Source organism: Cygnus olor, chromosome 1 (genome assembly GCF_009769625.2).
Source record: "Cygnus olor isolate bCygOlo1 chromosome 1, bCygOlo1.pri.v2, whole genome shotgun sequence".
NCBI lineage: Eukaryota > Metazoa > Chordata > Aves > Anseriformes > Anatidae > Cygnus > Cygnus olor.
Window position 1 is genome coordinate 197029959 of NC_049169.1, and position 14170 is coordinate 197044128.

Genomic DNA, 14170 nt, shown 5'->3' on the forward strand with positions numbered 1-14170 from the left:
GTTTGATTTTGCAATATTTAAAAGAGAGAAGGAATTAGTTTTAAATATTGGGCACTAAGAGGTCTTATTTATCATCATCTGTGGTTCGTTAGTTGGTAAAGGTCAGATGTCCTAAAAGCACAAATCTGTTGAGGGTGACACTGCTTTAAGATCAATCCATGGAGAGAATGGTGGTACATTAATCCTCAGTTCCCCCTGCTTTGTAGGATAATAACTTTCTTCCCATTCAGCTCAGCAGCAAATAACCAGCCTCTCCATTGGTGTGCTTTAGTTTCCTAGCCTGGCAAGAAGGCTGGGGCATTGGTGCTCCCCCCCTTACTGCTGAGTGTCCCCCACCAATTCTGAAAAATATATATTTAAATGAGAAAAAAAGAAAAAAAAAGAAAAAAAAAAGCTGAACCTCTACGAACAAGTGGTTTGGACTTGGCATAGACAGTCATGCCAAAACAACTCCAAACATTCCTATTAAACATAGGATATAGTTCATTTGGAAAATGGTGTTTCTTTGGAGCGGGGGGAAGAAATCTCTCCCCCTTGCCATTTTTTTCCCTTGATGTCCACATTTAAAACTCAGAAAAGGAAATCAAATTTTATTCACACTTATACTTTGCACAGGGGCTTAATCTAAGCTGCAGTCTAGTCCTAAAGGAGTAAGAACAGTATTTTATTTGTGACAAGGCTGGCCAACATGTCTAGCTTTTAAATCTTGTATTTAAGCTATGTCTACATGAAGTTTTCCTAATGAATCATATTATTGGTGTGTTACCTTCCAGCACTGCCTACCACGATATGACCAGGTAGCGTATCCAGAGCTGCTATAGCAGACTGATTGAGAATAATTAGCGAGACAAAAGGGCAGATGATAGACATTAATGTGAAGGAAGGAAAAAATTACCTCATGCCAGGCTCAGGAAGAGTTATAATTGAGGTTTTTTGTAACAGAAAAACAAACAAACAAACAAACAAAAAAAAAAAAACACCTCTTGCAGAAGGGAAGCCTACTGTTAATTCTATGCTGACTACCTGACGATTGTAACATCACTTTGCATTCCAGTTCTCAACATGCCTGTTCCAAAACATCAAAACACGCCTGTTTTGCCACTGGCATCATCTGTGAGGAAGACCAAGACTGCCACTGGTTCCAAGGGACACTACAACATCTGCTAAGAGTCATTCCATACCTTCTGATGCTCATTCTTGGCCACAATAACTATCAGTGCGTGAGAAGCAGCTTCATGGTGGCCACCTTGCTCTGACATGGATAAACGTACCGTGCCCCCGTGACCAGAATGGAAGACCCTCTCAATGCACTGGGGTCACCCTCTGTGAGAGAAAACTGCTCAAGGAGAGACAGTTTGGAGAAAGAATGTGAGAGAAGAGGTTCCTATCAAAGCTCCAGTCACCTTGGAAAGCAGGCCCAGTCTATTGATCTACGACCTATTGAAAGGTCTGAGATCTTCCTAAAAAATTTTGGGCACCTTTGGACATACCTGCAAAAGAAAAGGGCAAGGTGCAGCAATATCACCTTTTATCCCCCAAATACCCTCAGAACTGGAAGTCACGTTCCTGTTCTGCAGCCGTGGCAGATCAGAGCAACCTCAATGCTGTCACGAGAAGCTGGAAGGAAAGGAAGTAGTCACTCATCCTACCTGTGTCTGTACCTACCACTCTCTGCAGCCTTACTGAGGATATACCAAATTTCATTTCTCTGTATTCAGCAACAATTTGGCTGTAAGATATGTTGCTATTTCGTGTTTACCAATGGGTATCTCTGTTGATATCAAAGGGTATCTCTGTTGGATTTGCATGGCTTTTTTCATTCTGCTGATCTTCTCAGATGTCTTGAATGAGACCTGCAAAGCTAATAAGAAAGGTGAGAAAGGTGTGCATCACTATTTTTTAAAAACATATTTTAGCCTGTCTGATGTTTATTTTACTGTGTTGGATGTTGATTCTTTCATTCCTTGTATCATCTATGTTGTAGTTTTATTTCCCATACTGTATCCTCAGAGCTGTCAGAAGATGCATGTCGCTCCTCAAATCCAGGACTGAGTGGTGCATGTACAGATCAAGCTGAAGATGCCAAACAAATCCAAATGAACATTTTTTTTTTTTTTCATTTGGACCAAGTCATTAATATAGTATGGTTTCAAAAATCTTGTTCTGGGATCTCTTTCTTATTGTGTAATACACACACTTATAAGCAGACAACGTGAAAAGCCTTTTTTATGCAAACTGGAGGGTACTGCTGTTGCCATCCAAGGATCACTCATTCATATTGAAGACATTTTTTCCAGCAGTCCAGTAAGTAAAAGTGGTAAAAGGTTCATTGGTAAATAAAGGAGTGAGCAAGCTCAAAATGCTAGTTCAATGGATGTAAACTTCTTGTTTGTCCTTCAATTGCAGCAATCAAAAGTAGTAATCCTAAAATAATATCATTTCCCTCTTGGATCTGAGGCTGATGATTGTTTAACACAACCAGACATATTGCTATATCAGTTAATATTATAAGCTATAACCTTGAATATTCAAATCAAGTACCTGAAAGGGCAAAATGTAGGAAAAGATATCCTCGTGGAGGAAACCATTTCTGCTGTATTCAATATTGTAACACTTTGAATGAGCCCAGGAAACTGACTTTGTAGCTCTGATTACGAATGCCTGTATATACAAGACAGATTGTCAAGATCACTTCACATGTCACTGAAATGCAAACACTGCTCAAGAAAAGCAAACACTTAACAAAGCAATATATTAGCTGTAAACAGGAAAGTGTGAGAGCCTAGAGAGCCCAAAGCATCAGATGAGACCATGACTCTGAAGCTGAAGCTCTGATTAAATGGATTCACAGCAAATTGCCTCATTTCCCTCTTACTCCATAGCTGGAGTGCAGAGCATTGCGGTGTTTTCCTCTGCGTAATTTTCCAGTGTGGATATGCAGCCAGTTAGTTCACACACCTAGGGCCAGCATTCCTGGTCTGGCTATGCTCCAGGAAAGAGCATGTAGACTAAACATCAGGGGAGAAACACACCACAATAAGTCACTCATTTCCAGCAGGACAGTTCTCAAAAAAGGGACTCTCCCTTTAGCTTCCTGTAAGATTACAGCTCAAATGAGCACTGAATCCTCTTGAAGCAAGCAGCCACCATTTGCTCCAGGTGGTGCCAGGTGGTGGTGTTATCCACAGTACAGTGGATCCCATTATCCCAATCCTCCCAATACTCTCTCCAGTAAGGCTACAAATAGCAGTAATCCATGGGAGCAATCATGGGAGCAATCAGTATTCAGCAGTACTGGTGCTGTTTCCAGTACCTCTAGATTAGGATTATGCCACTCTTTTACACAAAGTAATGTCTCTCTCCTAACCTCCTTTACACCTGCCATAGAAGAGATTTCAAAGACTTACACATGTGATAATAATACACTGAGGAAAAGAAAACTAATATGAAAAGCCATACTTGGATTTTAATCCTTTCAAAAGCTTTCTAAAGTCTGTAATTTCAGCAACGGAGAAAAAATCTGACAGTCAAAGGCAATCACTTCTCCAATCAGCTGCTTTATTTACCAGGCTACTGGATGTGCAATTATTCCATCTGCATAAAGATTGCTTTAATTTTTAATTTACATATAAAACCATAAAAGGTACAAGATTGACAGCACTGAAAATGGAAGGCCTCTGATTTATCCAAAAAAAAAAAAAAGTAAACTGCTCTTATCAAAGCCATGAGCAATGCAAGGCTCCTCCTTCATGGCTGTGATGTGCCTTGGGTTTAGAGGCAGAGGGGCCATTTCAAGGATGAAGAGTGGTCTTTAAACTCTGAGTTAGTCTTTTAAGAGTACCTACAAAATATTAAAAATGAAATACAAGATGACTTGAAAATCAAAGTATTTCAAGCATCCCTATGAATTTTTAAATAGATCCCTTTTGAAACTAACAGTTACTAAGATAGCCAAATTGCTCTAAGAAAAACAAGGTAATTTAACTGTGAAACAGACCAGGAACTGAGTAGGAAAAATAGGATCACCTTTGTGAAGAGTTGTTTTACCGAAAAATACTCATCTTTGCATGTTTCTGAACATAATCATTTTCTGAAAACAAAACAACAACAACAAAAAAACATGAACTGCAGAGATGGGAGACAGATAAAATGGAGCAGACGTTGGATGCAAAGCAGGCAAACAATGGTCTGAATGGACCTGATAGTGTTCCCACTTTAAATAAGCACATTTTTAACAAATGCACAGAAAAGGCAAGATAGATGAACTCTGAAGTTCTTTGTGAAGCTTTGTAACTTCACCAGGCCCCAGAACTTGCAAGAGCATTTCGTTCTGACTGGGCAGACTGACTAAGGTCACTTATGTATCAGGAGAAATGGCTGATCATCAGCTACTGCCAGCCAGTAGCACATAGGCTGTCTATAATATGTTCATCAACTCCCTGTGGCACCTCCTGGGAGTACCAGTCTTCAGCACAGAGAAAGAAAAATGCATGATTCTAAATCATATTTATGTATTTTCAGGTTAGAGAATACTAATATGATGCAGGTATTCTTTCCCTGGCTCCTAATCCCTCATGCATACTGTTCAATGAATTAGGATAACCCTTCAGGGTTTAAAATACGGCTTAAAAAAAAATCTTTTTTGCTGAACTCTGATCCTTTGCAACACACAGGACACATAAATACGAGCATACAGGACTGTAAGGAGCTACAAAAGTATACAGAAATGTATTTTCTATGTGGCACTTGCAAATGTTAATAGCAAATGCATCTTTGTGAACTCACATTATCTAGGAATTTATCAAAAGGGAATAATCTACAAGGCAAAAGAACAAAGAACCAAAAGTTTAACCTTAAAAAACAGATACCAACTATGAGAGCCAATGGAGAATAGATAAAAGTTAATAAAGTGAGCAGCAGGTGGATGAAAGCTCAGGTAGTTTACAGCTACCAGCTTAAATCTATCTCCAGAGGTTCTTTGAAACAGAAGCAGCAGAGACTTGACTGCCTTCCTCTTCCTTTCCTCTGCCATGCCAAGGCGAACATGATCGCTTTGAAAATTTGTGGCACTGAGACTGGCCTAGAGGTCCTTCGGCCATCAGCTGAGCAGGGAGGGGGCATAGCATGTAGCAATCTTCTACACATTTAGGAAGCTTTTGAAGATACCCCCTGTCTGCAACAAGTGTAAATTATGGGACATACAATGAACACAATAGCTCATTTGCACATCAATGTCAGTTTTTTGCTGAGAGGGAGGTGTTTATGCCATTGTTTGTATGTTGTATTTAAAGCAAGAAGACACTGTGATCCGTGCTGATGAGTCATATCAATGGTACTGACTTTATACCAAAGCCTCAGCAGAGATTTTCACAAACAGAATCATATAGATTCCTAAATCTGCAGTTACGAAAGTTAAGAGAACACTTGATTTACAAAATGCTGAGAACCCAACTGCCTGCAGAAATGTTTGCAGATACTCAGTTTGCAGTCATCCCACTTCTTCCCCATCTGATGTTAAGCACCTTTTATTTATTTGTGGTTTTCCTCAGCAGGTCACTAATATTCCCTTTGCTGTATCTAACCGTGACATATTCTGACTAAAGTTCCATGTGATCCAAAACTTTGATCTAAAAATCCTCACACATTTAGCACAGCAGTTATAAATCAAGAACAGAAACCCACCAGTATAACTCAAAAAACTCTTAAAAGGATGAGCACGAATCTTTGTCCAATGAGAATCAAAGAATCATTTCAAAGCCAAGACACAATGGCATTCAATAATCTTAGGTTGCTTAAGGACTTGGAGGAATCCAGTGGGCAGTGACAGAACGAAAACAATGCCTGTTCCTGGAGCACATAGTCCTCCCAGATTCCTTATGAAGTCCCCATTTTTTAACTTGAGATGATGTAATAAATCCTACGGGAAAATGTCTATATACAAGGAGCTTCTTTCCTTACAGTGGGATAAACTAAATCAAAAGGTGCCCAGGTTTGAAGTGTTCAGAAGGCAAACACAATTTTTGTAATTGGACTCCTTTTCTCGGGGTGAGAGTCTCACCCAGCTGGGCTCACAATTCTGCAGCAATCACAGAGGCATATTCTGCTTTCATTCAATATGACATTTCCTTTCTGTATGAGTTATTAGTGTGAAGCTGCAGCCTACAGCAAAAATAGAAGCTCAGCTTCTACTAAGCGCTCTCTTCCAGCTAAGCAGGAGAAGTAGTTTACAGGCTTTTAGCTATAAGTAGATCTGAGTTTGACTAAAGAATCAGAGTACAAGAATATGAAATCTAATTTCAGTAGACTGTGTGACATTACCTGAATCTTTGTTTCCCAGTGCATTTCAGAAATGTACCAAGCATTGTACAATTCCATCTAAACTCAAACAAATCGGTGGTGGAAACAGGAACTGAACCCACGGTTTCTCGAAAAGAACAAGTCAGAGTTTTTAATTGGGATTTCAGTTTCTGTCTAAATCCTTCACAGACATTGATACAGCTAAAATATACGGCTTTAAACATAATCAAATAACTTCAGAACAAAAATGTTCATATAAAAAAAAAAAAAGGAAAGAAAGAAAGAAAGTACAAAGCATTGCATTCTAAAATATTTGTTTCAGGGAACTATTAAATCAACCATGTGAAAAGAGCTCCAGTAAAAACTAGCTAATAAAGTTGCCTTGATATATAAATTTATAAAAGGGGGAAGGGGGCATTTTTATCATATTCTGAGACAGTATTAATAAGCTGTACAGATAGATAGGGAAAGAACTGTTGTGTTTGCAAAAACTACAGCAAAAAAAAAAAAGAACAGAGTGCCAGAAACACAATCGTTTTATTTATTTGCAAAGGTTAGAGAAATTAAGCCCAGATACATTGCTGATTAGGCCCTTCAAACAAGTTAAATGAGGTGGTGATACAAACGGAGATGACCTCTCATGGCCAGTTTAGTGGTCAGGTGTTATAACCAACTGGTGCTTCTCCCAACATGAAATAAAACCCATGAACCTACTAGAGACAGGCGTCGTGCTGCTGAGCTGTATTGTCATCCCAAGACACATGGTACTGGTTACCCAGCTACAGTCTCTGTCAAGACTTACACTGAGATGCTAAAGGTAGTTGGGAGCTTGAGGCAACACCATCAAGTGCCTTAGACTTCTTAGTGTAATGCACTCAAACTGCTGCTTTTCTACCCATTCACCGAGTTACCAATTTCAAACAGATCTTTGCTGTGGCCTTCCATTTCACCTTGAATACTGCGTTCAGTTTTGGGCCCCTCACTACAAGGAAGGACATCGAGGTGCTGGAGTGTGTCCAAAGAAGGGCAATGAAGCTGGTGAAGTGTCTAGAGAACACGTCTTATGACGAGCAGCTGAGGGAGCTGGGGTTGTTTAGCTTGGAGAAAAGAAGGCTCAGGGGAGACCTTATCATGCTCTGCAATTACCTTAAAGGTAATAGCGAGGTGGGGATTTGGCTCTTCTCCCAAGCACCAAGTGATAAAACCAGGAAATTACCTTAAATTGTACCAGAAGAGCTTTTAGGTTGAATATTAAGAAAAAATTCTTCACTGAAGGGTTGTAAAGCATTGGAACAGGCTGCCCAGGGAAGAGGTTAAGTTATCATCCCTGGATGTCTTCAGAAAACATCTAGATGTGGAGCTTAGTAACATGGTTTAGTGGTGGACTTGGCAGGGCTAGGTTAAACATTGGACTACATGATCTTAGAGGTCTTTTCCAACCTGAATGATTCTATGATTCTAAGTCACAACTCAGTAAAAAATTCCAGCATGGGGATGATCCCTGCCTGGTGAGCCCTTATGCAGAAAAGTCGCCCCACTTAAGCCCTCATTCAATTTCAAGGGTACTCTGCTTCTAAACAAAGTCTGTTCTTTGGTGTCTTTGTAAGAGATCCTTTGAGATCTTTACATCTGCATTCTTCCAATGTGTCCAACTCATTTGTTTGTAATACTGCTTCATGAAAAATATTTCCCCTCCCTCCTTTTTTTTCCTTTTCTAACTTGACAAATAGGCCTCAATTCACTTTTGTGATCTTTCAGTCATGGATGCTGAAATATTTTTAAATGGCTCGCAAACATTTTTTTTTCAGCTCACAATCTGTTTCCACAGCATGTTACATTTCAAAATTCATCATGTTACATATTTTAATCTTTATTTTTGCACTGGTGTTGCCAAATTTCCTGATTTTACAGGACCTAAAAAATGATGCTCTAGTCTTCACTCTTGGAGCTGTTAACCCACAAAGGTGCTCCTCATCTCTATCACCAAAAAAAAAAAAAAAAAAAAAAAAAGACTTCTAAACAATATATGTTTTACTTTTTTCAAATCCATGTTTGCCGTTTCCAGCTCTAGTTTTACCACTTTGGACTCCTTCTCACTGACTTTCAATAACCATTAAGAACGGCCAACCCTCCAGCCTTCTCTAGCTTATTATTTAGATACCCATCTTTTCAGCAGGTGTATAACATCACTAGCAAAATGCAGGTGATGAACCCTACATGACATAACCCTTGTTTGCTGTATATCTGTACTACTACAGGTGACCAGATTATTCACTAACCAGTACATGCCTATTTCCAAAAACAAAGAGAGGATAAACTGCTCTTTTTGCCTTCTTCTAGTAACCAAGCCTCACAGTCTTGCTATTAATTTACATTTTCAAAAGACCATAACTTCATTGTATATTCACAGGCTCTGTGCTTTTTTAAATTGATACTTGACAGAATTGATTAAATAAGTTTGTATTGGCCTTTGATATTCCAATCACTTCTCTATAATTTGCTTTATTATGTATTCAATGAAACTGTACCCACCTCCTGCCCTCCTTCTGCACTGACCTTGGGGGCTGCAGGGTTGCTTCTCTCTCAGCTCTCACCCCTCTCTCCCCCCCCAGCTGCTGTAGCACAGCAGATTTCCCCTTCCTCCAATCTGCTCTCCCAGAGGCCCACCCAGCATCGCTCATGGCTCAGCTCTGGCCAGCAGCGGGTCCCTTTTAGAGCCGTCTGGAGCTGGCTCTTATCTGACATGGGGCAGCTGCTGGGCTCTGCTCACAGAGGCCACCACTGCAGCCTCCCCCGCTACCAAAACCTTGCCACATCAAACTGATACAGTCTTTTATTTATTTCTGATTTCATGAAGTTATCTAAATTACCTAAGCTCACATTCCAAATGAGTTTATTGTTACCATCAGCTACAGTGTAGTGCCTGAGAGGAGGAAGTACAGTGACTCACTCATCTTTATCATTAAGATTTTTTACATCCATTTTTAATGCAATTTCCACAAATCATTTGCTTCATATTTCCTCTGTATCTTCATGCACTTTATGTGCACCATTCTTTCTATGGGAATCTTTAATCTCCAAGAGAACAGCTACCTTTCTTTACAGCTGGTCCATCTCCAAATTAGACAAAAGACATCACAGAAAATAAAGATGACTAAAGAGAGAACAGTATAAGGTAGATTTCCCCCTATGGTTTATTTAGCAGTGGTTTGTGTAATATGGTTTTCTTCAAGTCCAGAATGGCCTCATCCCTTCAAAGAAGATATCTTTCAATTTCAGTGGCACCACGGAGTTCATCCTTTTGAATTTAAATCTGTGGTTTCTAGAAGCCTGGATCATCACATGAAGTTTGACAGGTTTTAGGAAATTTTAGTTACAATAGACAGGAGAATTGAAACCATTTTATCTGAGGTGAAAAATGAGTAAGTTTAAATCATAGGTTTTGAAAGTATCACATGGGGAAATCTCCAGATATACTCGATTTGACATCTCAATAAAAGAGAACAAGGCATTGCAGTGTAAAATGAAGCACATGAAAGAAGGTCAGCACTGCTAACTTTGAATTAAACTTGTGCTTCAAAAAGGTTGAGGTGAAGGACCTCAAGGCTTCCCATATCAGCTTTTGATGCTGAACTAAACGTCCATAGTGAAGTTTGATCTTAGAAAAGAAATAACTGGACATTGTCCACATGTAACACATGAGTGATACCACAGATTAAAACAAATAATAAAGGGTCTGATTCACTATTGATTTTTTGCCTTTTTGGCTATATTCTGAGCTAGTGCAAATCAGCTTAGCCCATTGATGACAGTGGAGTTATGCCATCTTCGACTTGCCAAAAGACTCACCCTTAGGAATGATTTACATTTGTGAATAGTGGATTAAATATATAAATATATTAAAGCAGATGGAAATACATCATCTCTCTTTCCACCAAAAACAGAGGGAAACATTTCCTTTTTTGGGGGGTAACGGAAAAAGTCTCTCTGTTGTCACTAAACATTAGAGCAAGGATTCTCTTTTTGGTTACAAACTAAATTAGTAATCAATCACAACATTAATTTGAAGAGACTCTCTTTACACAGATGTTTTGATTGTGAAGAAGACTTACCATAGGAAGATTAAGGGCTGTAACAGCTTCTTTACCAGTGCTCAGCACAGGAAATATTCTGCAGCAGAGGGTGGTGAGCCACCACCGAGTTCTCTCATTTTCCATGACTGTCGCAGGCTTACCTATCCCTGTCTGTGACTACAGTACACACAGACTGGTTCAAAGTCTGGTTTCATATTTTGGCATATAGCAGGAATCAGTGCATAAAATTCCAGTGAGTACTTTATAATTAATCCCTTGGGACGATGAAGTGGGAAAATGCACATATAAGTAGATATTTTCAAAATTTATTTACATTTGTTTGACATCTGATTTTCAGAGTATGACAGCTGCATTTCTTTCACCCCACAACTACAAACCCCATAGACTTAAGAGATCCATTTCCTGATTAACGCTTCTTGATTTATAAACATTTCATTCTTTTTTTTTTCTTTTTTTTTTTTTTTTTTTTTTTAATATCAGATACTAAGATAATGGAAATTAGAATATGGAATGACTGTTTTTGTAACCAAAGCTACACAAGGCTTGGCTAATGAATTGGTGAATTATAGGCAAGAATGAAAAATTACTTCTAACACCTTATGGGAATATGTAAGTGAAACAAAATGATAAATTGTAAATGGATGGTATTTCTTGACTTAAGAAGTATTATTTTAATGAAGGTCATATTTTTAGTTTCCGTTAGTAGATTATTTTTATTTTTTTTCTATTGAATAACATTTGAATGAAAAAATATACATTCATCAAAAAGTTTCTGTAGATAAAATTGCCTTTCTTATGGGAAACTGAAAACCCCAGGGTAAAAATTAAATTTCAGGAAAAAAATTTGGTTTTGAACTATAGCAATTTCAAAAGCAAAAGGTTGGTTCTAGTATTTCAACAGGAAAGGTCTTCATTTTCTGCTGACACGAAGTCCTCATTTTCAGCACAGTTTCCCATGGGGAAAGTCAGATTTTAGAAAAGACATCTCTAAGACTGGCATTTCATATCCTAGTTCACCATAGATAATCATGAGCATTCGTTATAATCAGAGATATCACCATCATGACATGACACATCATGACCTACAATATAATGCTTTAAACAGGCTCTAGGAGAAGCTTGATTTGATAGACATTTTTTATCTGTTAATGACAAATTAGGGGCACTTCTGAATTATTCATCTACAATCCCTGCATGTGTTTAAGTCAAATCTACTTTGATGCCATGCAAGTTTCAAACTTATTACAAGTGAGCTTTTTCCTTTTGTCTGTAACTAATGCCAGAGAAATGAAGTAATAAAACTCTACTGAAATCAAGAAACGTTTGCATTGCACAACTGTTTGCAATGCTGGCAAAGCAGTAAGTATGCCAGATTCAGAGCCATCAATGATTTAGCAGACTTCATTAAGGACAGCTAAAATAGTGGAGGGGGACAAAAAAAAACAAAGCAGTGTTTCACTGTTGTTTGTTTACTCCACTAACTTGCATGTAATTACATTATGTATAGATGCTCCAATGAAAATATATGACTTTCAATGAAGCTGTACAGCTTGCTATTTACTGTATCCATTCACACTGATATATACAGAAGATATAATGGATTTAAGGAGAGACAAATGCCTGCTTAATAAAACCAACTGATTGCAACAAGAGTCAATATATTTTATATTGATGAGTTCATTAGCACTGGAACATTCTATTTGGAAACCAATAAACGTACCTTCATACTGGGATTAAAAATCAGCTTTGTTAGAGCAGCTCAGCAGTAGGAATCAATACAGCCTTACAGATTTTGTAAATCTTCAGTCTTGTCCTCCTCTCATTAACGTCCAAATGGTGTAGTCATCCACACCAACTCAGCTAAAGGGGATTCTGAGTGATCTGATCCATAACCCTTTGTAAGGGTGGGATTCTTCTCAACCTAGCCAAAAAAAAAAATCATCTGTCATAAATCTGTAGGCAGGCTAATGAAATCTAGGCTAACTTTGTTAATAATGGCGAAGGACAGAAATCTCCAGAAAGTACTGTTTCTCCTAATTTGGATACAGTTTAGCAGAGACTAAACTGCCATCTTAGGGTTTTCACCTTTCTCCACGATTACAGACCTGGACTAGATGTCTTATGGGTGGCACTGGGCATAGGCTTTCCTATTCTATTTGCTAGTTACATTGTTGAGAGGAGTTCTGGAGACATAAGATGAAACGAGAATTTCAGAGAGGATATAAGGAAAACTTTTTTCCCTATTAGGACAGTCAAGACGCAGAAGAGTTTACCAAGAGATGTTATGTACTCTCCAGCCTTGGAGACTAAAAGTCTGCTTGAATAAAACCCAGAGTAACCTTTTCTGACCTCAGCGCTGACCTTGATGTGAGCAGGAGGTTGGACTAGTGACCTCCTTGAGGTCCCTTACAACAGGAATTATCCTTTGATTCTGTGGTATTTATCCCATATTAGCTCCGTACCAAACTGACTCCCCTGAAGGCAGTTCACAGAATTCAGAGAGAGGGAACATGAAGTTCAGTCAACTCAGTTGAAATTTTAACTTTAATTTATGTGTAGAAATGTCCAGGATTTCATGCCATGCCTCGGAGTGCCTCTTGAGCGTCTCTTGAGGGACAGGGCCTCTTTGAGATTTTAGGCTTCATTGAGTCATAGAAGCATAGCATATCCTGAGTTGGAAGGGACTCACAAGGATCATCAAGTCTGTATGGCTTATTAGCAAAACAGTGATGCAACCCAAAAATTGGGTTAAACTCACTTTGTGGCTCAGACCATTTTTAAGCAAGTATCTTCTTCTTCAGAAACATACAGATGTTCTATGATGAGCTGGCTATGAAAATACAGAACTATGAAAACAAATTATAATTTCTCTCAGTTACTGTCAGTTCTGTTTTGGTTTTTTTAATTTGTTAGGCTGCTCATTTTACCTTGTGTGCTTGATTCTGCTTGCCTGCAAAGAGCTAGGAGACGGAAGACTCACCAAATATATCTTCTTCCTCAGTGTAGTGCTGAGAGGCATCTTCAAACCCTGTGTTACTTTAATGCACCTGAAGTCTCAGGTACCAGAAAGGGAGAGGGCAGAATGTGGGACACAGATGCCAATGAAAGGCTGCTTGTGGGAATGATGCTGTAACGTCTCCAGCGGTTTCGGCGTCAGTCCCTCCATCGCTGCTCACTCTGGGGCGAGTATCCTGCCTGCTTGCAGTGCAGCACAATGGCTCTCCAGGAAGCAGGGCAAGAGTTAGCAGCAAAGCACTGCTGCAGTCCCTTGGAGCACACTCAGCAAATCTCCGTGCATGAAAAGACAGAACTTGAAAGAAGATACTAGTATCTAAGAGGCAAAATTAGTTTAGCAAGATTAAAAACCGATTAGGCACTTATATGAATAAGAATATGCCTTATAATTACACTAACAAGGGTAAAAATTATAGGGCCAACAGCCTTTATTTCAGACATAAGATCATCACCAGCTGGGGACAGACAATTTCATCTCATGGTATAATATTACACAATCAGGTGCATTATGTGGGTATTCTACCTTCCTTTGAAACATCTGGCATGAGCCACTGTCAGAGACAGGATGCCAGGCTAGATGGACCATTTATCTGTTCTGGTGCGTAATTTTTCTGCTACTTTAGTTTACAGACTAAACTGACTGCTTGAGAATATCTATGAAATTGTAGGGAAGAGAAGAGAGATGTTATTTCTAATTGAAGAACTTGCTATCTCTCACCACCTGTTGTTTGTACATAAGATGATAGGGCTCCAATCACAAGATT

The 14170-nt window shown here is 38.8% G+C and overlaps 1 long non-coding RNA gene across 2 annotated transcripts in view; it reads right to left on the reverse strand.

The window, feature by feature from the left end:
- The window catches only part of LOC121063608, a 97201-nt gene that overhangs the window by 64756 nt on the left and 18275 nt on the right, over positions 1-14170 (reverse strand). For both annotated transcript variants that reach the window (XR_005816092.1, XR_005816091.1), the window contains 2 exons: positions 13372-13679; positions 12112-12312 (listed from right to left, as the gene is read on the reverse strand). This is a non-coding gene — a long non-coding RNA (uncharacterized LOC121063608). The remainder of the gene's footprint in view (positions 1-12111; positions 12313-13371; positions 13680-14170) is intronic.